The sequence below is a fragment of the Dendrobates tinctorius genome, unplaced genomic scaffold, assembly GCF_039654945.1.
Source record: "Dendrobates tinctorius isolate UK_male_01 unplaced genomic scaffold, ASM3965494v1 ptg000038l, whole genome shotgun sequence".
NCBI classification, from domain to species: Eukaryota; Metazoa; Chordata; class Amphibia; order Anura; family Dendrobatidae; genus Dendrobates; species Dendrobates tinctorius.
This window is the reverse complement of record NW_027361706.1, coordinates 20,742,544-20,764,739: the sequence shown is the minus strand read 5'-3', so window position 1 is coordinate 20,764,739 and position 22,196 is coordinate 20,742,544.

Below are 22,196 nucleotides of genomic sequence, written 5' to 3'. Positions count from 1 at the left end.
CTCAACCTCATTGAGCTGTTGTGGGAGCAGCTTGACCGTATAGTACGCAAAAAGTGCACATCAAGCCAAGCCAACCTGTGGGAGGGGATTCTGGAAGCATGGGCTGAATTTCTCCAGATTACCTCAGTAAACTAAAGGGAATCTGTCACCTATTTTTTTTCCCTATGAGATGCGGCAATCGCCATCAGGGGCTTATCTACAGCATTCTGTAATGCTGTAGATAAGCCCCCGATGTAACCTGAAAACCTGGTGCGGCCGGGTCCGATGGGTGTCGCGGCTCTGGTGCCTCCCATCTTCTAGTGATGACGTCCTCATCCTTGCTTCTGTCGCGGCTCCTACACAGGCGTAATTTTCTGCTCTGTTGAGGGCAGATGAAAACACAGCTGGGATTCAGGATCAATGAAAACAGCATGGTTAAACAACGAAATACTCTACATAAACCATGGATTACCAGAAAAAGAACTCCCGATGTAACCTGAAAGAAAAAAAAAAGAGTTAGATTATACTCACCCCGGCGTTGGGTCCGGTCCGATGGGTGTCGCCGTCCAGTCCGGCACCTCCCATCTTCTAACGGTGACGTCCTCTTCTTTGCTGCCTGTCGTGGCTCCTGCACAGGTGCACTGCTCTGCCCTGTTGAGAGCAGAGTCCTGCAGTGCGCAGGCACCAGGATAGGTCCGGCGCCTGCGCACTGCAGTATTCTGCTCTGCCCTCAACAAGGCAGAGCAGTGCGCCTGCGCAGGAGCCACAACAGGCAGCAAAGAAGTCACTGTTAGAAGGGAGGCGCCAGACCACAAAGCCCATCGGACCAAGACCGGACCGCCCCCCGGTGAGTATAATCTAACTCTTTTTTCTTATCTTTCAGGTTACACTGGGGGCTTAGCTACAGCATTACAGAATACTGTAGATAAGCCCCTGATGTCAGTGTCGGCAGCTGATAGGTGACAGATTTCCTTTAACCCCTTAATGTCTAATGACGGACACAGTCCGCATCAAAGCCGGGACATGTCAGCTGTCATGAACAGCTGACATGTGCCCGCAATAGGCGCGAGCGGAATCGCCGTCCGCCCGCGCCTATTAACTAGTTAAATCCCGCTGTCAAAGCTGACAGCGGGCATTTAAATAGCATTTCCGGCCGCCGGGCCGGAAATGATGTCATCGCCGACCCCCGTCACATGATCGGGGGTCAGCGTCATGTTGCATGGACAACCAGAGGTCTCTATGAGACCTCTATGGTTGTTCCAGGCATATGGCTTTCAGTGCCACCCGGTGGTCGGCGCTGAAAGCACAGCAGTAAATCTGCTACATATGGGCGATCTGCTCATCGCCCATATGTAGCAGAGCCGATCGGGTTGCGCATGCTTCTAACCTCCTTCGGAGGCTACTGAAGCATGCCAAAAGTAAAAAAAAAAAAAAAAAAAATGTTTAAAAAAAAAATTAAAGAAACCTAAAAGTTCAAATCACCCCCCTTTCGCCCCAATCAAAATAAAACATTAAAAAAAAAATCCCACATACACATATTAGGTATCGCCGCGTTCAGAATCGCCCAATCTAGCAATAAAAAAAAAAAGCATTAACCCAATCGCTGAACGGCGTAGTGAGAAAAAAATTAAAAACGCCAGAATTACGTTTTTTTGGTCGCCAAGACATTGCATTAAAATGCAATAACGGGCGAGCAAAAGAACATATCTGCACAAAAGTGGTATCATTAAAAACGTCAGCCCGGCACGGAAAAAATAAGCTGTCACCCGACCCCAGGTCATGAAAAATGGAGACGCTACGGGTCTCGGAAAATTGCGCAAGTTTTTTTTTTTTTAGCAAACTTTGGAATTTTTTTTCACCACTTAGATAAAAGAGAACATAGACATGTTTGGTGTCTATGAACTCGTAATGACCTGGAGAATCATAATGGCAGGTCAGATTTAGCATCTAGTGAACTTGGGCCTCTTTCACACTTCCGTTTTTGACAATCAGTCAAGATCCGCCGATTTGGAAAAAAAATGGATCCGCTATTTTTCTTTGCGGATCCGTTTTTTTACCCATTGACTTTCATTAATGGCGGATCTTGACGGATTGCCGTCCGTTGCATCCGTTTTTGTTCGGATCCGCCAAAATGTTACTGTACGTCAACATCCTCAAAGACTTCCAAACGGAGCTTGCAACGTTTTTTTGGCCAGCGGATCCTCCACACACTGATTTAACCCGAAATTCTGTCTGGGTGCCGGACAAAAAAAACAAAATCTCTCTCTCTTCTCTGTCTCCCCTTCCCGGCCAGTGGCTCCTTTAAAATTCTTCATTCTGCGGATCCGTCATAAAACGGATCCTATTGCATCCGTTCACATCAGTTACAGACGGATCCGCTTTTCCGCCCTTTTGGCGGATTTTGACTGATGCAAATAACTGAAGTGTGAAAGAGGCCTTAGCAAAAAACAAGTGTGGGATTGCACTTTTTTGGCAATTTCACCGCACTTGGAATTTTTTTCCCGTTTTCGAGTACACGACATGGTAAAACCAATGGTGTCATTTAAAAGTACAACTCGTCCCGCAAAAAATAAGCCCTCACATGGCCATAGTGACGGAAAAATAAAAAAGTTATGGCTCTGGAAAGAAGGGGAGGGAAAAATGAAAATGCAAAACCAAAAATACCCCATGGTCGTTAAGGGGTTAAGTACTTTTTAGTGGTAAAAATGTAATTTGCCTCAAATTTGTCAGTTATACAAGGCTAATAGGTGGAACTGGACCGCACAATGGGGGTCCTTTTAACCCCCTCTTAGCCACATAGATGCCTAGACCCTTATTATTTAATGGTCCAATCAACCCCGATCGGCTCCAAAATCAGTTGGGGCCGACATAATATGCAGCTGTCGCCTGCGGGGGGCACTATTCACTTATTGCTGATCATAGTTTTAAAACAGCGATCTGGAATAAGGCCTCTTGACGACCAACGGTTTAATGCGCTGCTGTACTATATACATAAACACAAACTCAGCTCCACTATATCTATATCACGTGTCTGCAAGCAGCTCAGCATCACATCAATGTTACACATGCACGGCTCAGCCGTATCCACGTTACACACGCACGGCTCCGCTGTATCCACGTTACACACAGACACGGCCCCGCGTTACACACACGGCTCCGCTGTATCCACGTTACGCACGCACGGCTCTGCTGTACCCACATTACACACACACACACGGCCCCGCTGTACCCACGTTACACACACACACGGCCCCGCGTTACACGCACAGCTCCGCTGTACCCACGTTACGCACGCACGGCTCCGCTGTACCCACGTTACACACACGGCCCCGCTGTACCCACGTTACACACACACACGGCCCCGCATTACACACACGGCTCCGCTGTACCCACGTTACACACAGACACGGCCCCGCGTTACACACACGGCTCCGCTGTACCCACGTTACACACACGGCCCCGCTGTACCCACGTTACACACACACACACGGCCCCGCGTTACACACACGGCTCCGCTGTACCCACGTTAGACACAGACACGGCCCCGCGTTACACACACGGCTCCGCTGTACCCACGTTACACACACGCACGGCTCCGCTGTACACACGTTACACACACGCACGGCTCCGCTGTACACACGTTACACACACGCACAGCTCCGCTGTACCCACGTTACACACACGGCCCCGCTGTACCCACGTAACACACACACAGCCCCGCTGTACCCAAGTTACACACACGCACGGCCCCGCTGTACCCACGTTACACACACGGCTCCGCTGTACCCACGTTACACACACGCACAGCTCTGCTGTACCCACATTACACACACACACGGCTCCGCTGTACACAGGTTACGTACACACGTTACTCACACGGCTCTGCTGTATCCACGTTACGCACGTACGGCTCCGCTGTACACAAGTCACACACGCACGGCCCCGCTGTACCCACGTTACACACACGCACGGCTCCGCTGTACACACGTTACACACACGCACGGCTCCGCTATACCCACGTTACACACACGGCCCCGCTGTACCCACGTAACACACACACAGCCCCGCTGTACCCAAGTTACACACACGCACGGCTCCGCTGTACCCACGTTACACACACGCACGGCTCCGCTGTACCCACGTTACACACACGCACAGCTCTGCTGTACCCACGTTACACACACACACGGCTCCGCTGTACACAGGTTACGTACACACGTTACACACACGGCTCCGCTGTATCCACGTTACGCACGCACGGCTCCGCTGTACACAAGTCACACACGCACGGCTCCGCTGTACCCACGTTACACACGGCTCCGCTGTACCCACGTTACACACGCACACGGCTCCGCTGTACCGTTACACACACGCACGGCTCCGCTGTACCCACGTTACGCACGCACGGCTCCGCTGTACCCACGTTACACACACACACGGCTCCGCTGTACACACGTTACGCACGCACGGCTCCGCCGTACACACGTTACACACACACATGGCTCCGCTGTACCGTTACGCACGCACGGCTCCGCTGTACACACGTCACGCACGCACGGCTCCGCTGTACCCACGTTACACACACGGCTCCGCTGTACCCACGTTACACACACACACGGCTCCGCTGTACACACGTCACGCACGCACGGCTCCGCTGTACCCACGTTACACACACGGCTCCGCTGTACCCACGTTACACACACACACGGCTCCGCTGTACCCACGTTACACACACACACGGCTCCGCTGTACACACGTTATGCACGCACGGCTCCGCCGTACCCACGTTACACACACGGCTCCGCCGTACACACGTTACGCACGCACGGCTCCGCTGTACACACGTTACGCACGCCCACACACGGCTCCGCCGTACCCACGTTACACACACGGCTCCGCTGTACACACGTTACGCACGCACGCACACGGCTCCGCCGTACCCACGTTACGCACGCACGGCTCCGCCGTACCCACGTTACGCACGCACGGCCCCACTTCGTCTCATACACAACTCCGCATGCGCACTGCACCACGTGACAACCACTTTCCCCAGAGATCACGGTAGAGGCTAAATCCAAGTCGGCTAAAGGACCTCTGCTGACGTCATGCCCATGTGACCACAAGGGGCGGGGCCTCTTCCTCCACGTAGAGCAGCAGAGCAGACAGAGGAAGCTGCGGATGTCATGGTGGGAATTGGAGCATTTTGTGCGGTATTTGGAGTGGTTTGGGGTCATTCTCCATAGAGCACGTGTCATAGCGGGATTTGGAGTGTTTTGGGGTCACAGATCAGGTAGGTGGATGTTCATGCAAGAGCTGGGAGTCTGCCTGGGGAGAAGGGGGTGATGTTGCTTTCACGGGGCTGCATGTGCATGCTTGAGGGGGGGTCTGCCTGGGAGAAGGGGGTGATGTTGCTTGCATGGGGCTGCATGTGCATGCTTGAGGGGGGTCTGCCTGGGAGAAGGGGGTAATGTTGCTTGCATGGGGCTGCATGTGCATGCTGGAGGGGGGGTCTGCCTGGGAGAAGGGGGTAATGTTGCTTGCATGGGGCTGCATGTGCATGCTGGAGGGGGGTCTGCCTGGGGGAGAAGGGGGTGATGTTGCTTGCATGGGGCTGCATGTGCATGCTGGAGGGGGGTTCTGCCTGGGGAGAAGGGGGTAATGTTGCTTGCATGGGGCTGCATGTGCATGTTGGAGGGGGGGTCTGCCTGGGAGAAGGGGGTAATGTTGCTTGCATGGGGCTGCATGTGCATGCTTGAGGGGGGGTCTGCCTGGGGAGAAGGGGGTGATGTTGCTTGCATGGGGCTGCATGTGCATGCTGGAGGGGGGTTCTGCCTGGGGAGAAGGGGGTAATGTTGCTTGCATGGGGCTGCATGTGCATGCTGGAGGGGGGGTCTGCCTGGGAGAAGGGGGTAATGTTGCTTGCATGGGGCTGCATGTGCATGCTTGAGGGGGGGTCTGCCTGGGGAGAAGGGGGTGATGTTGCTTGCATGGGGCTGCATGTGCATGCTGGAGGGGGGTCTGCCTGGGGAGAAGGGGGTAATGTTGCTTGCATGGGGCTGCATGTGCATGCTGGAGGGTGGGTCTGCTTGGGGAGAAGGGGGTAATGTTGCTTGCATGGGGCTGCATGTGCATTCTGGGTGGTCTGCCTGGGGAGGAGTGATGTTGCTAGCATGGGCCTGCATGTGCTTGCTGGAGGGCGGGATGCCTGGGGAGAACGGGGTGATGATGCTTGCATGGGGCATGCTGGAAGGGGTCTGCCTGGGAGAAGGGGGTGATGTTGCTTGCATGGGGCTGCATGTGCATGCTGGTGGGGTGGTCTGGCTAGGGAGAAGGGGGTGATGTTGCTTGCATGGGGCTGCATGTGCATGCTGGTGGGGTGGTCTGGCTAGGGAGAAGGGGGTGATGTTGCTTGCATGGGGCTGCATGTGCATGCTGGAGGGCGTCTGCTTGGGGTGAAGGGTGATGTTGCTTGCATGGGGATGCATGTGCATGCTGGGTGGTCTGTCTGGGGAGAAAGGGGTGATGTTGCGTGCATGCTGGAAGGCGGTCTGCTTGGGGAGAAGGGTGATGTTGCTTGCATGGGGCTGCATGCTGGGTGGTCTGCCTGGGGAGAAGGGGGCTTTGTTGCTTGCATGGGACTGCGTGTTTATGCTGGAGGGGGGGTCTGCCTGGGGAGAAGGGGGTGATGTTGTATGCATGGGGCTGCGTTTGCCTGTGGAGAAGGGGGTGATGTTGCTTGCATGGGGCTGCATGTGCATGCTGGAGGGGGTCTGCCTGGGCACCAGGGGGTGATGTTGCTTGCATGCGGCTGCATGTGCATGCTGGGGGGGTCTGCCTGGGGAGAAGGGGGTGATGTTGCTTGTATGGGGTTGCATGTGCATGCTGGAGAGGGGGTCTGCCTGGGGAGAAGGGGGTGATGTTGCTTGCATGGGGTTGCATGTGCATGCTGGAGGGGGTCTGCCTGGGCACAAAGGGGTGATGTTGCTTGCATGGGGCTGCATGTGCATGCTGGGGGGGTCTGCTTGGGGATAAAAGGGTGATGTTGCTTTCATGGGGCTGCATGTGCATGCGTGAGGGGGTGCCTGCCTGGGGAGAAGGGGGTGATGGAGCTGCATGTGCTTGCTTGGGGGGGGGGGGTCTGCCTGGGGAGAAGGGGGTGATGTTGCTTGCATGGAGCTGCATGTGCATGCTGGAAGGGGGTCTGCCTGGGGAGAAGGGGGTGACGTTGCTTGCATGGGGCTGCTTGTGCATGCTGGAGGGGGTGTCTGGCTAGTGAGAAGGGAGTGATGATGTTTGCATGGCGCTGCATGTGCATGCTGGAGGGGGGTCTGCCATGGGAGAAGGGGGTGATGTTGCTTGCATGGGGCTGCGTGTGCATGCTGGACGGGGGGTCTGGCTAGGGAGAAGGGAGTGATGATGCTTGCATGGGGCTGCATGTGCATACTGGAGGGGGGTCTGGCTAGGGAGAAGGGAGTGATGATGCTTGCATGGTGCTGCATGTGCATGTTGGGGGGGTCTGCCTGGGGAGAAGGGAGTGATCAATCTTCCATGGGGCTTCATGTGCATGCTGGAGGGAGTCTGCCTGGGGAGAAGGGGGTGACGTTGCTTGCATGGGGCTGCGTGTGCATGCTGGACGGGGGGTCTGGCTAGGGAGAAGGGAGTGATGATGCTTGCATGGTGCTGCATGTGCATGTTGGGGGGGTCTGCCTGGGGAGAAGGGAGTGATCAATCTTCCATGGGGCTTCATGTGCATGCTGGAGGGAGTCTGCCTGGGGAGAAGGGGGTGATGTTGCTTGCATGGGGCTGCATGTGCATGCTGGAGGGGGGTCTGCCTGGGGAGAAGGGAGTGATGAATCTTGCATGGGGCGTCATGTGCATGCTGGACGGGGGGGTCTGACTGGGAGAAGGGGGTGATGTTGCTTCTCCCCAGGCAGACCACCCAGCATGTGCTTTCTGGGTGGTCTGCCTGGGGAGAAGGAGTGATGGGGCTGCATGTGCATGCTGGAGGGGGGGATGCTTTGGGAGAACGGGGTGATGGTGCTTGCATGGGGCTGCATGCTGGAGGGGGGGGATGCTTTGGAGAAGGGGGTGATGTTGCTTGCATGAGGCTACATGTGCATGCGTGAGGGGGGGTCTGCCTGGGGAGAAGGGGGTGATGTTGCTTGTATGGGGCTGCATGTGCATGCTGGAGGGGGGGGTCTGCCTGGGGAGAAGTGGGTGATGCTTGCATGGGGCTGCATATGCATGTTGGAGGGGGGGTCTGTCTGGGGAGAAGGGGGTGATGTTGCTTGCATGGGGCTGCTTGTGCATGCTGGAGGGGGGTCTGGCTAGGGATAATGGAGTGATGATGCTTGCATGGCGCTGCATGTGCATGCTGGAGGGGGGGGTCTGGCTAGGGAGAAGGGAGTGATGATGCTTGCATGGCGCTGCATGTGCATGCTGGAGGGGGGTCTGCCTGGCGAGAAGGGAGTGATGAATCTTGCATGGGGCTTCATGTGCATGCTGGAGGGGGTCTACCTGGAAGAAGGGGGTGATGTTGCTTGCATGCGGCTGCATGTGCTTTCTGGGTGGTCTGCCTGGGGAGAAGGAGTGATGTTGCTTGCATGGTGCTGCATGTGCATGCTGGAGGGCGGGCTGCCTGGGGAGAGCTGGGTGATGATGCTTGCATGGGGCTGCATGCTGGAGGGGGTCTGCCTGGGAGAAGGGGGTGATGTTGCTTGCATGGGGCTGCATGTGCATTCTGGAGGGGGTCTGCCTGGGAGAAGGGGGTGGTGTTGCTTGCATGGGGCTGCATGTGCATGCTGGGGGGGAGTCTGCCTGGGCAGAAGGGGGTGATGTTGCTTGCATGGGGCTGCATGTGCGTTATGGGGGGTGGTCTGCCTGGGGAGAAGGGAGTGATGATGCTTGAATGGGGCTGGAGCGGATCTGCCTGGGAGAAGGCGGTGATGTTGCTTGCATGGGGCTGCATGTGCATGCTGGAGGGCAGTCTGCCTGGGGAGAACGGGGTGATGATGCTTGCATGTGGCTGCATGCTGCAGGGGGTCTGCCTTGGAGAAGGGGGTGATGTTTCTTGCATGGGGATGCATGTGCATGCTGGAGGGGAGTCTGCGTGGGGAGAATGGGGTGATGCTTGCATGGGGCTGCATGTGCATGCTGGAGGGGGGTCTGCCTGGGGAGAAGAGGGTGATGATGCTTGCATGGGGCTGCATGTGCATGCTGGAGGGGGGTGTGCCTGGGGAGAAGAGGGTGATGTTGCTTGCATGGGGCTGCATGTTCATACTGGAGGGGGGTCTGCCTGGGGAGAAGAGGGTGATGTTGCTTGCTTGGGGCTACGTGCGCATGCTGAAGGGGGGTCTGCCTGGGAAGAAGGGGGTGATGTTGCTTGCTTGGGGCTGCGTGCGCATGCTGAAGGGGGGGTCTGCCTGGGAAGAAGGGGATGATGTTGCTTGCATGGGACTGCATGCTGGGAGTCTGACTGGGGAAGTGGGTGTAGGTTGCATGGGACTTCGTGCTCGGGGTCTGCCTAGGGAAGGAAGTACGCTGCCGCTCGCTCTGCCGCTGTAACCAAGGTTTTCCCCCGGCGCTGCACCTTTAAGGCTAGGGCCCCCCTGTTTTGGTCGCTGTGACGTGGTAGTGGGCTTCATACAGTCTGATCAGAATGTAAAGTAATAACCTCATGTTCAGGTTGTACATTTTAGCTGATTGGCATTAGATCACGGTGTGAATATTGGGAGGGGCGGCCGTGGCTTTTTGTACCTTAGGCAAGATTTTACTTACATAAATGTCTTTATTTTCTTCTAGGTGTTGTGGGTTTCCTCCATCTTCTCTCGCCGTGCCCTCCACAGTAACCTCTTTGGATGCCAATTCTTCATTTGTCATCTCTCCACCAAGTGGAGTGCTGGTTCCTCCATCCATGTTCTGCCAAAATAGGTGTGACCCAGCGCCACTCCGATGTCCAATTGAGGAGTCTAAGATCTCTGAAATTATCCTCCCCTCTTCCGACGGCTTGCTAGGGTTGGTCCTGTGGGGGTCTACCACCTTTTGATTTCCTTTGTCCAATATTTAGTTCTCACCTTTGCCATAGTTGCCTTACACTGTCTGTACTTTGATGCTTCCCTATGTCTTTTTTTGGGGCTTTGTTTTATGTTTTTTTTTTTGTTTTATGGGTCATCCTAGGACGTGTTATCTATGGCATAGGGCCCACCTAGATCCCCTTCCCTTTACTCATTTTCATGTCCTATAGTGTATTCAATGAGAAATTAATTTTGTGTTAAGTAATGCAATACAATTTCTCCTACGCCTCATTGGGGGACACAGACAGTGGGTGTTATGCTGCTTGCCACTAGGAAGACACTAAGTAAACCAGAAAAAAATGTAACTCCTCCCCTGCAGTATACACCCTCTCGCTGGAGGAGATTTCTCCAGTTCTTGCTTAGTGTCTGTAGGAGGCACTTGGATCTGGCTTCAGACCCCACCGTTTTTTCCTTTTTGATTTTTCTGTAATTTTTTAATTAACGGAGTGAAGGGGGCGACTGTTCCTTTCTACGGCCCGCTCTCCCCTGAACCAGCAACAGGCAAGCACTCGGAGTATACCTCCCCGTACACTTTCCTGCGACAAACGGGGCTGATTCCTCTGGCGATGCTTCCTTTACGGTCCCGGTAATCCACAGATACGAGGGCACGAGGAGGGCTCTGGAGCGCGACAGACGAAGCATGGAGTGCAATGGAAAAGACTGGAACAGCGCTTCTGAATGCCCTAAATCAACCCCATAGCTCTCCATCCCCCTGCCCATAGGGAGGATCGATTGAGCATACCCCTTTAAGAACGCCTCCAGCTCTGCTACATGAGCCCAGGAGGATGAGAAGACCTGCATGGATGGCCCCGGACAGCGTGGCCGGCCTGAGCACTGGAGTAGAGGTATGGGGTCGGGTCCTGTTTCATGGGAGAGGTGCTGACTTTGTCTCAGCGGAGGTGCACAGGCGCCCCCCCAAACTCGGCGCTTACCGCGGGTAGGCCAAAAATGTAGTACCCGGCTTTTCCGGCCTACTAGACCGCAATTTGAATAACGCCGCACACGCTTGCGCCGCTGTCCCCCCTCCTTGGCGCCTCTCGTCCCTTACGAGACGCGCAATCCTAGTCTCGGGGGCCATGTCATTTACTTCAGCCTTCTCTGGACTCGGAATGTGAGGCGCGCACTCTGCTGGATATCGGGTGACACCACAGGGCCACCGCTATTCCTCCCGGGGACAGCACATAGGAACAAAGCTTAACCCCTTCTCGGCACATTCCCTGCAGCTGCAGACCAGACTCTGCTTTTAACCCTTTCAGGAGCGCTATGTCTCAATCTAAGGAGGCTAAACGGGCTGCTAAGAAGAACGCCGCGTTTTTTACCTTGTGTACCACTTGCAAGACTGCCTTGCCCAGTGCCCAGACTAATCCCTTATGCACGGGCTGTGACCCGGCTTGCGCTCAAACGTCCCTCGCCGCCACCGCTGCTGACGGATTTCCTGCGTTTAATCCCCTGAGTGGGCTACGTCCCTGTCACGGTCGGTGGAGTCACTGACCCAGGCTATAGACTCACTCAGGGAGACCTCTTTAAGGCAGAAAGTGTCTTTACCTCCCGAGGAGGGCTCTGGCGACGGCCGGGAACTGTCCACCAGCAGGGGCCGTACTCGTTCAAGGGATGGTCAGGTCTCTAGAAAGCGGACCCATGACGCGTCCTCTAGTCACGCTTCAGCATCGGCGAGTTCTGTCTCTCGCTCTCCCTCTCCTAATGTTCGCAGTGAGCACGACTCTGAATTCGAATCTGAAACGTCAGCCCCTCAGAATCCCCCAAATGACCAAGAGTCGCTTGATTCTCTTATAGAATCAGTCAACAGGATTCTGGAGTTGGATAAGGAAAATATTCCCGCTCCAGCACACGCTATCTCATTTAAGAGAACCAAACGTGTATACAGGTTATTTACCAGCCATCCGGAGTTTAAGGACATTGTCCAGAAACATAGGGATCGGCCACATAAGCGGTTCACAGGGCAAAAGTCTACTGAGGCAAAATACCCTTTTGTTCCAGACCTAATGAAGGATTGGTTACAGTCCCCTTTGGTGGACCCTCCTGTATCGCGTCTTGCTTTTAAAACGCTCCTATCCATTTGTGAGGGCTCCTCAGTCAGAAACCCCTCCGATCGTCAAATTGACTACCTTGCCCGCTCAGTTTTTGAACCTTCAGGAGTGGCGCTTTTTTCATCTTTCGCGGCGACTTGGGTCACTAAGGCAATTAGCCGCTTGGGCATAAGTCTTAATTACAGCCTTCCAGGGCACCAGTCTTCCTCCGGAGGCAACCAGTGTCGCCAGGCAGATAATTCACGCAGCGGACTTTGTAGTGCACGCTTCTTTAGATGCCGCCAATTGCGCTGCTCAAACTGCCGCTAATGCGATCTTCATTAGAAGAGCCCTATGGCTCAGCGACTGGCGGGCAGATGCCACATCTAAAAGATCGTTTACTTCTCTGCCCTATCAAACTGGTCGTCTTTTTGGAGAGAAACTGTACCAGCTCATTTCTGATACTACCGGGGGAAAAAGTAAATTCCTTCCTCAACAAAAGGCTGTTCGGCCATTTCGGAACCAACAGCCGACGCGCTTTCGATCTCTTCGCAACAACTCCAGTTGGTCCTCTTCTACAGTCTCTTCCGGTTCAGGTCGGTCCCCGCGAGGAGACAGAGGATCCCAGACCTAACCGCTCTTGGAAGCCCAGGCCTAGGGCATCTGGATCTAGAGGAGCCAGATCTCGTAGATCTTCTACGCAATGACTTGCAGTATCCGGCGGACACCGACAAAATAGGCGGTCGTCTACTTTCCTTCAGTCACACCTGGCTCGCGGTCGTCAACAACAAGTGGGTTAGGGAGCTGGTGGCCTCCGGATACGAGATGTCTTTTTCTTGGGGGGGGAAGAAAATTCTAAGAGCATTCCTTCGGGCTGTTCGGGCTCTGCAAAGGAACGGAATCATCATTCCGGTCCCTCAGCACGAAAGGTTCAGGGGTTTTTATTCAAACCTTTTTGTGGTTTCAAAGAAGGACGGGACGATGCGGCCCATTCTGGATCTCAAACTGTTAAGTCAGTTTGTCAAGGTACGGAGATTCCGAATGGAATCTCTCTGATCAGTTGTCGCTTCCATGGAATAAGGAGAGTTCCTAGCATCCATCGACATCAAGGACGCTTACCTTCACATTCCGATCTGCCCTTCCCACCAACATTTCCTGCATTTTGCAATTCATAAGGAACACTTCCAGTTCGTTGCCTTGCCCTTCGGACTCGCCACCACCTCCAGGGTCATTACCAAGGTCATGGCGACTGTCCATGGCCATTCTCCACACTCGGGGAGTGGTGGTGTTACCATACCTGGACAACCTGCTCATCAAGGGTCTGTCCCTTCCAGCCTGCAAGGAATCCGTGGATATAACAGTAAATACACTTTCTCGCCTGGGATGGCAGATAAAAAAGTCTTTCCCAAAACCGGCTCAACAGATTTCCTTTTTAGGAATGATCTTGAACACTTCCCGCGGGTTGGTCATTCTCCCTCCAGAAAAGACCCTAGCCTTACAACAGGCAGCGCGGACTTTTTCCCGACCGACTTCTCATACCATTCGTTTCAGCATGAGAGTTCTCGGAAAGCTGGTGGCAGCGATTGAATCAGTCCCAATCGCACAGTTCCATCTCCGTCCCTTACAATATGCGTTGCTGTTAGCTTGGGACAAGAACCCGTTCTCCCTGGACCGTCGGTTCCTTCTTTCTGTCCCTGCGGGTCACATAAGCCCTCAAGTGGTGGACACTGAAGTCCTCCCTAAATCAAGGGAGGTCTTTTTTCCCAGTAAGATGGTTAGTAGTAACCACCGACGTAAGTCTTCTAGGCTGGGGTGTGGTCTTTCGTCACCACACGGCACAGGGTCGTTGGTCAACTCGAGAGTCACGTCTCCCCATCAACATTTTGGAGATACGAGCGATCAGGTTAGCTCTATGGAGTTTCCACTATCTCCTCGCAGGTCAACCCATCAGGATCCAATCCGACAACGCCAAGACTGTAGCGTAGATCAACCGCCAGGGAGGTACTCTGAGCAGGATGGCCATGCACGAAGTGAGTCACATCCTCCATTGGGCCGAGACCAACCATTCGCCCATCTCAGCAATCCACATCCTGGGCGTAAAGAATTGGGCGGCAGATTTTCTCAGTCACCAAGGCCTTGCCGCGGGAGAGTGGTCTCTTCATCCGGAAGTCTTTCAGCAGATTTGTCATCGTTGGGGGACTCCGGATGTGGATATCATGGCCTCAAGACTAAACAACAAGGTTCCTCAATTCATTGCCCGATCGCGTGATCCATGCGCCATCGGTGCGGATGCCCTAGTTTTGCCGTGGCACCGGTTCCCGTACATCTTTCCCCCTCTTCCCTTGCTTCCGAGGGTCATCAGAATGGAAAGAGTACCAGTGATCCTAGTCGCGCCAGATTGGCCGCGCCGAGCATTGTACGCAGAACTAATTCAACTAGTCGCCGACGTACCCTGGCGACTTCCAGATCGCATGGATCTATTCTCACAGGGCCTGATTTACCACCAGGAGTACGGGGACCTGTCTTTGACGGCGTGGCCGTTGAATCTTAGATTTTAGCACAGGCTGGGTTATAATAAAAATACATTTTTTATTTCTATAGCGCCGACATATTCCGCAGCACTTTACATTTCAGAGGGGATTTGTAGAGACAGTAGACATTACAGCATAACAATAATCACATAGATTATAACAAATACCAAGAGGAATGAGGGCCCTGCTCGCAAGCTTACAGTCTATGAGGAAAGAGGTAGACATGAAAGGTGGGTAGTAACAGTTGCCCTGATTGTATGGACCAGCCATAATGTTAAGCGTGTGACAGTACAGACACAGAGGGCTAATGGATGCATAAAGCATGTGGGATCATGATGTGGGGAACCTGGTTATGGTGAAACTTTTGGGTTCTCTCATGATGTGATTTCCACCATGATTAGTGCTAGGAAGCCTGTGTCCATGCGCATCTATCACTGCACCTGGAAAACCTTCTTTTCGTGGTGCAAGGATCATGGTCGATCCCCCTCTGGTGTTTTCCATTCCGGCCATATTGGAATTCCTTCAATCCGTATTAAAGTCTAATAAGTCATGTCAGACTAACTTAATTTCCTTCTATGATGGAATCACTGATTGGGTGGATCAAGGAAATGCTGTAGATATAGTATATCTTGACTTCAGCAAAGCATTTGACGAAGTATCTCATACAATCCTTATTGAAAAAATGACCAAGTATGGAATGGACAAGGCAACTGTTAGGTGGATTCATAACTGGCTTAGCGATCGGATCCAAAGAGTGGTCGTAAATGGCTGCACATCCAGTTGGAAGAATGTCTCAAGTGGGGTAGCACAGGGCTCTGTCCTGGGCCCTGTATTGTTCAACATCTTTACCCTCAATTCCTTCATCTAAATCGTTGATAAACTGATTAAATTTGCTGATGACACAAAGCTAGGAGGGATAGCTAATACTAGAGAAGAGAGAGAGAGGATTCAAAAAGATATAAATAAACTGGAGAAGTGGGCAGCAAATAACAGAATGGATTTTAACAGGGAAAAATGCAAAGGACTACATCTGGGCAATAAAAATGAAAAAAGCATATACAGAATGGAAGGAATAGGGCTAAGCAACAGCACTTGTGAAAAAGACTTGGGTATACTAATAGATCACAGACTGAATATGAGTCAACAGTGTGATGCAGCAGCAAAAAAGGCAAATGCAATTCTAGGATGTATTAACAAGCATACAGTCTAGATCACATGAAGTCATTATTTCCCTCTACTCCTCTTTGGTCAGACCTCATTTGGAATATTGTGTCCAGTTTTGGGCACCACATTTTAAAAAAGACATCAACAAACTGGAGCAAGTTCAGAAAAGAGCGACCAGAATGGTGACCGGTCTGCAAACCCTGTCTTATGAGGAAAGGTTGCAGGATTTGGGAATGTTTAGTTTGCAAAAGAGAAGACTGAGAGGAGACTTAATAGCTGTTTACAAATATCTAAAGGGCTGTCACATTGTAGAAGGATCAACTTTATTCTCATTTGCACAAGGAAAGACTAGAAGCAATGGGATGAAACTGAATGGGAGGAGACACAGATTAGATATTAGAAAAAACTTTTTGACAGAGTGATCAATGAGTGGAACAAGCTGCCACGAGAAGTGGTGAGTTCTCCTTTAATGGAAGTCTTCAAACAGAGGCTGGACAGACATCTGACTGGGATGATTTAGCGAATCCTGCTTTGAGCAGGGGTTGGACCAGATGGCCCAGGAGGTCCCTTCCAACTCTACGATTCTATGAAAGTCAGGCCTCACACTTAGCTCCCTCAAAGGCCAAATTTCGGCCTTGTTAGTGCTATTCCAACGCAAAATTGCCACCAAACTTCAGGTCAAGACGTTCATTCAGGGAATTTCCCATGTGGGGCCTCCTTATAGAAGGCCATTGTAATCATGGGACCTTAACCTGGTTCTTACAGGAGGCTCCTTTCGAACCGCTGCAGGACGTGCCACTTACCGTTCTCTCTTGGAAGGTGGTTTTTCTAGTGGCAATTACATCAATTAGACGAGTTTCGGCATTGGCGGCCCTGTCCTGCCGTCCTCCGTTCCTGAATTTTCATCAGGACAAGGCAGTTCTCAGGAAGTCCCCGTCCTTCCTGCCCAAAGTCGTCTCCTCTTTCCATATCAATGAGGAAATTGTTTTGCCTTCCTTTTGTCCGGCACCAGTCCATCACATTGAGAAGGCCCTCCACACCCTGGATGTGGATAGGGCTCTGAGACGGTACATCTCGCGGACAGCTCCATTCCGCAAGTCCGATGCCCTGTTCATACTTCCAGAGGGGTATAGCAAGGGTCTAGCCGCTTCAAAAGCAATCCTAGCCAGGTGGATTCGCTTGGCAATTCAGGAATTTTACCGTCAGGAACGTGCCTGTCCCAGCAGGGATTAAGGTACACTCTACCCACTCAGTGGGCGCCTCTTGGGCCATTCGGCACCAGGCCTCGGCAGAACAGGTCTGCAAGGCTGCGACTTGGTCCAGTCTGCATACTTTTACAAAAGATTACCAAATTCATTCTCAGGCCTCTGCAGATGCAGCTCTCGGCAGATGCATCCTGCAATCGGCAGTACCACAGTGTTGACTCAGTGGTACATGGGGTATTAGCAGATGTATGCTCCCCGCCCAGGGACTGCTTTAGGACATCCTACTGTCTGTGTCCCCATTGAGGCATAGGAGAAATAGGGATTTTTGTGTACTCGCCGTAAAATCCATTTCTCTGAGCCAATCATTTGGGACACAGCACCCACCCTGTTTAGCCTATTGGCTCACTGTAGCATCCTTAGGTTTTGACATAGTTATGGTTATTGTTCACTGTTTATGCTCCTACTGCTTTTTTCACTGAACTGGAGAAATCTCATCCAGCGAGAGGGTGTATACTGCAGGGGAGGAGCTAACTTTTTTTTCTGGTTTACTTAGTGTCCTCCTAGTGGCAAGCAGCATAACACCCACTGTCTGTGTCCCCCAATGATTGGCTTGGAGAAAAGGATTTTTCGGTGAATACACAAAAATCCCTATTTTTTGCAGCTGAAGCGCTGGGGACTTTGGTACAAAATGTTTTTGTTTTTTTTCATTAATCTTTAATGTGCCTTAATTCATTGTTTTGATTTCTAAAACTCATCATTCATTTGTATGTATACATATATTTATATATTTTAGTTCTATTTGACTTGTAATAAAATAGTTTGACAGATATGAGTTGAATTTTCATTTCTAGAATGATAAAGCTCGGTGTGACATTAGTGGATTTCCGTATTTTTCGCTTTGTAAGACGCACTTTTTTCCTCCAAAGGTGTGAAAATTCAGGTGCGTCTTATAAAGCGTACATGCCTTACTGATACTGTGGGTGTAGGCCGAGGGATGGGGGGGGGTGCGGGTGCCCGGCGGTTGCTGGCCGCTGCTGCGGGTGTCTCCAGTGCCTAGCGGTGCTGCGTGGGTGAACAAATTATCGGAGTCCACTGCACACGCACAGGGAAACGTGGAAGTATTGGGGCTCTGGCATGTCGTAAAATGTCGGCAGAGCCCCGGGCAGGGCCGGGCACCCACGCAGCACCGCTGGGCACCGGAGAGACCAGCAGCAGCGGCCAGCAACCGCCAAAGGCCCCCACACCAGCGCGCTGCACATCAGAGCACCCCCTCATCCCTACCTGCGACCTGCAGAATCACCCCACTCTTGCCTCCTCCAGCAGCGACCCTGGGACACCGCTTCACCGCAGCCACGACCCCCGGCTAAGCAATAAGATGCATGGATTATAAAAAGCACCACTGTTTAATTAAAAAAATGTTTTTCTTATTTTTCTCCGAAAAATACAGTAACTGCATTTGGATCTGTATCGGGCTGTGTCCACACATTGTGGTTTATTGGGGGAACTATCTGCAGGGAAGTCCTCACCAGTAGACCAGACCCGCACTTCCATGGAGCCCATACAGCCGGACCAGTTGTATGTTTTTTTTGTTTTTTTTTTTAGTCCATAATTGTTTTATCTTAAAAATACATAAGCTGCTTCTCGCTGAGGGTCTGACTGCTGCTGTCACCACTGATGGGACAGGCTATGGCAGATTTTCCAGAGGAAAAAATATCTTTGTAATGTTAGGCAATATTCACATTTTATTTTTTGGATACTAATGGTTTACAAAATTCTGACGACCTGTGACAGAGCTGGAATGAATGTGTCGCATGGATTTATGTCTTGCTACATCAATGAAGGAATGTGCTCCTCAGACCTCCTGGAGACTTCATAGCCCTGGATCAGACCTAAAATTACAGGACAATAAGGGTATGTGCACACGTTGCAGATTGCTGGGCGGAATTTTCCGCATCTTTTGGCAGAATCTGCAGGGCAAAATCCTCACGTTTTTATGCCGATTTAGTGTGGATTTGGCCTACGTTTTTTCACTTGCAGATTCCTATAATGGAATGGATGTAAAAACGCTGCGGAATCCGCACAAAGAATTGACATGCTGCGGAAAAAAACCCGCTGCGGTTCCGCGCAGATTTTTCTGCAGCATGCGCACAGCGGGTTTTTTTTCTCCATAGAATAACATTGTACTGTAAATCACTTGTGGATCTGCAGGAAATCTGCAGCGTGTGCACAGACCCTAAAACCTCACTCCTTATCTATGAACTGCCCCAATATTTATGGCCACCACTATCACTCTCCCATATTGATAGTTAATAATAATAATTTTTATTTCTATAGCGCCGACATATTCCGCAGCACTTTACATTTCAGAGGGGACTTGTACAGACGATAGACATTACAGCATAACAATAATCACATAGATTATAACAAATACCAAGAGGAATGAGGGCCCTGCTCGCAAACATAGTCTATGAGGGAAAAAGGGGTGACACGAAAGGTGGGAGGTAACAATTGCCCTGATTGTTTGGACCAGTCATAATGTTAAGTGTGTAACAGTACGGACACAGAGGGCTAATAGATGAATAAAGCATGTGGGAACATGATGCGGGGAACCTGGTTATGGTAAAACTTTTGACTGTGCCACACAGGGATAGTTAGGTTAATGTGTTGAGGCGGTAGGCCAGTCTGAATAAATGAGTTTTCAGGGCACGCTTAAAATTGCAGGGATTGGGGACTACTTGTATTGACCTGGGAAGTGCATTCCAAAGAACTGGCAGAGCATGTGTATAGTCTTGGAGACAGGAGTGGGAGGTTCTGATTATCAAGGATGCTAACCTCAAGTCATCAGCAGAATGGAGGGCACGGGTAGGGTGGTAGAGTGAAGCAAGGGAGGAGATGTAAGGTGGTGCTGAGCCATGGAGCGCTTTGTGGGTGAGGGTAATAAGTTTGTACTGGATTCTGGAGTGGATGGGTAGCCAGTGTAAGGACTGGCACAAGGTAGAGGCATCGGTGTAACGATTGGCGAGGAATATGATCCTGGCTGCAGCATTCAAGACAAATTGGAGGGGGGAAAGTTTGGTAAGAGGGAGACCGATTAGAAGAGACTTACAATAGTCCAGACGAGAATGAATAAGAGAAACAGTAAGAGTTTTTGCAGAGTCAAAGGTAAGAAAAGGTCAAATTCTAGAAATGTTTTTGAGATGCAGATAACAAGAGCGAGCCAGTGATTGGATGTGGGGGGTGAATGAAAGCTCGGAGTCAAGTATGACCCCAAGACAGCGGGCATGTTGCTAGGGAGTAATAGTGGAACTACACACGGAAATGACAGTGTCGGGTATAGGTGTATTAGTAGACGGAGGAAACACAAGGAGTTCAGTGTTTCACAGGTTACGTTTCGGATATAGTGAGGACATGATGTTAGACACAGCATTTAGACAATCACGGGTGTTTTCTAGAAAGGCTGGCTTGATGTCAGGAGAAGAAGAGTATAATTGGGTGTCATCAGCATAGAGATGGTACTGGAACCCAAATCTACTGATTGTTTTACCAATAGGGGCAGTGTACAAAGAGAAGAGGAGGGGGCCTAGAACCGATCCTTGAGGAACCCCAACAGTAAGGGGAAGATGAGAGGAGAAGCCAGCCAAAGATACAGTAAAGGAGCGGTCAGAGAGATAGGAGGAGAACCAGGAGAGAACGGTGTCCTTGAGGCCAATGGAACGGAGCATAGTGAGGAGGAGCTGATGATCCAATGTGTCGAATGCTGCAGAGAGATCCAAGAGAATTAGCATGGAGTAGTGACCGTTAGATTTAGTTCTTAGTAGATCATTAGAGACATTAGTGAGGGCAGTTTCAGTAGAGTGTAGAGAGCGGAAACCGGATTGGAGAGGGTCGAGAAGAGAATTATCAGAGAGATAGCGGATCAGACGGGAGTGGACCAGGCGTTCCAGGAGTTTAGAGATGAAGGGAAGATTAGAAACAGGTGTATACTTAGCGGTACAGTTTTAGTCGAGGGATGGTTTTTTAAGTAGTGGATGTATGATGGCATACTTAAATAAGGAGGGAAAGATGCAAGGAGCCTGCTTACTTCTTCTGTGACTGGTTCAAACTCAGAGTGAGCTAGACGCAGTGGGGGAGGGAGGACGGTGCATGGTATGAGATGATTGGGAGATAATTTCCTGTCGGATATGATCAATTTTTTTTCTTTGAAGTAATGGGCCAGATCGTCAGCTCGAAGCTCTGTGGTTGGGGCCTGCACTCTTGGGTTGAGCAGGGAATGAAAAGTGTCAAAGAGACGTTTTGGGTTATTGGACAGTGAGGTGATGAGGGTGTTGAAATAGGTTTGTTTGGAGAGGTGAAGGGTAGTGTTGTATGTTCTAAGCATGAACTTATAATGGATGAAATCTTCGTATAGATTGGATTTTCTCCATAGACGTTCAGCACACCTGGAGCACCGCTGCTGGAAACGTGGTTGCAGGGTGTGCCAGGGTTGTCGCCGTCTGTGTTGTGGTGTTCTATTTATAGGGGGTGCAAAATCATCCAGGGCACTTTGAAGTGTTTCATTGTAATGCTTCAGTGCAGAATCAGGACATGAGAGGGAGGAGATAGGGGCCAATGAAGACCGCAAGTTCATTGTAAGTTTCTGGGTGTTAATGGCCTGTATGTTTCTATAAGTATGGACAGTGGGGGTGACCTGAGCGGCCTGGCAGTTCTTGATAGAGAATGAAAGAAGGTTGTGATCAGAGAGCGGGAGAGGGGAGTTTGTGAAATCATCCACTGCACAAAGCCGAGAGAAGACCAAGTCAAGGGAGTTTCCGTCTTCATGCGTTGGAGAATTAGTAAGCTGTGACAGGCCAAACGAGGAGGTTAGAGCTAAAAGGTGAGTAGCAGATGGAGAGAGGGGAAGAGCAATGGGCATGTTGAAATCTCCCAGGATGAGGGTAGGGATGTCACAGGAGAGAAAATGTGGAAGCCAAGTGGCAAAATGATCCAGGAACTGATGGGAGGGGCCGGGAGGATGATACACTTCCGCCACTCGCATGGAGAAGGGGGTGTAGAGTCTGACAGCATGGACCTCAAAAGAAGGGAAGACTAGTGAGGATACTTGAGGGATAACCTGAAAGGTACATTTTGGTGATAGAAGCAGACCAACGCCTCCACCTGCTCTTTTGTCTGATCTTGGGGTATGAGAGAAGTGTAATCCCCATATGAAAGAGCAGCAGC